Source organism: Phoenix dactylifera, chromosome 10 (assembly GCF_051530095.1).
Source record: "Phoenix dactylifera cultivar Ajwa chromosome 10, Ajwa_hap1_PhDact_Kaust_v1.1, whole genome shotgun sequence".
Taxonomy (NCBI): domain Eukaryota; kingdom Viridiplantae; phylum Streptophyta; class Magnoliopsida; order Arecales; family Arecaceae; genus Phoenix; species Phoenix dactylifera.
Window position 1 is genome coordinate 975,001 of NC_143199.1, and position 1,921 is coordinate 976,921.

Consider the following 1,921-nt stretch of genomic DNA (forward strand, 5'->3'; position numbering starts at 1 on the left):
GTCCGGCCGTCGCGGCGGCCGCGCACGGCACTTCGGCTTCCTCCGTCGGCCCTCCCGGGACGCGCGACCCGTGCGACCGGGACGCGCATCCCGTGCGACCGGGACGCATGTCCGGGCGGTTCCCGTTTGCAACGCTCCTCGGTACTTTGGAACGCTTGGGGTGGGCTTTGGGCGGATGCCCCGCTGGGGTGGTAGGGAGGGGGGGCTGCTGCCGCCGCGGCGGGCCTTCCGCTCCACTCCGCACAAGCCCGCCGTGGGCACTCGCTGCGGGCGTGCCCGGCACCGTTCGTCCTCGAGGGATTCGGCCCGTCGGCTCGCTCGGATGGGCCACGCGCAGCGGGCCCACGACGGAGCCGGCACGCTCCTTCTGCTGGCGCGGCGCTCGGTCTACGCCTCCGGCCGGCCGTTGCGGCGGCCGTGCACGGCGCTTCGGATCGGTCGGCCCGTCGTCCCGTCCCTGACGAAGTTTTCGCGGCCGCGCGCGCGCGGAGTTGGATCGGCCTTACTTGGTCCGATCCTTCGCCCTCGCATGTTGCGTGGGCTCGGTCCCGTCCCGTTCGGTGAAATCTTTGTCCGCTCTGGTGCGTCCCTGTGGGTTCCTTTGTCGGTTTTGCGGGTTCGGCCGGGCCTTCCGTGCCGGCCCGTCGGCTCGCTCGGATGGGCCCCGCGGAGTTGGCCCACGACGGAGCCGGCACGCTCCTTCCGCTGGTGCGGCGCTCGGTCTATTCCTTCGGTCGGCCCTTGCGGCGGCCGCGCGCGGTGCTTCGGATCGGTCGGCCGGTCTTCCCGTCCCTCATGAAGTGTTCGCGGCCGCGCGCGCGCGGAGTTGGATCGGCCTTACTTGGTCCGATCCTTCGCCCTCGCATGTTCCGTGGGCTCGGTCCCGTCCTGTTCGGTGAAATCTTTGTCCGCTCTGGTGCGTCCCTGTGGGTTCCTTTGTCGGTTTTGCGGGTTCGGCCGGGCCTTCCGCGCCGGCCCGTCGGCTCGCTCGGATGGGCCCCGCGGAGTTGGCCCACGACGGAGCCGGCACGCTCCTTCCGCTGGTGCGGCTCTCGGTCTACGCCTCCAGCCGGCCCTTGTGGCGGCCGTGCGCGGCGCTTCGGTTCGGTCGGCCGGTCTTCCTGTCCCTCACGAAGTGCTCGCGGCCGCGCGCGCGCGGAGTTGGATCGGCCTTACTTGGTCCGATCCGTCGCCATCGCATGTTGCGTGGGCTCGGTCCCGTCTCGGTGAAATCTTGGGCCGCTTTGGTGCGTCCCTGTGGGTTCCTTTGTCGGTTTTGCGGGCTCGGCGCCGGGCCTTCCGCGCCGGTCCGTCGGCTCGCTCGGACGGACCGTGCGCAGGTGGTCCCCGACGGAGCCGGCACGCTCCTTCCGCTGGCGCGGCGCTCGGTCTATGCCTCCGGCCGGCCCTCGCGGCGGCCGTGCGCGGCGCTTCGGTTCGGTCGGCCGGTCGTCCCGTCCCTCACGAAGTTCCTGCGGCCGCGCGTGCGTGGAGCGGGATCGGCCTTACTTGGTCGGATCCGTCGCCCTCGCCTGTTGCGGGGGCTCGGTCCCGTCCCGTTCGGTGAAAGCTTTGCCCGCTCTGGTGCGTCCCCGTGGGTTCCTTTGTCGGTTTTGCGGCCTTGGCGGCGGGCCTTCCGTGTCGGCCCGTCGTGGGCCCGCTGCGCGTCCGTGCGCGGTGCTTCGGATCGGTAGGCCCGTCGTCTGGGTCCCTTACGAAGCTTTGCGCGACCGCTCCTTTGTCGCCGGTCCCCTGTTAGGGCTGACCGAGCCCTCCGTTCGCCCCCTGGCCCGTCGCATGGGCCCCCGGCGCCTCCGCGGCGCCCCACCGAAAACTGTCACGACGCGCATCCAGCGCCGACGAGGTCGCAGGTTACGTGCGGCAGCCGGGGGGCTAGGCCGAGCGGCGGCGGGCCCGCCCA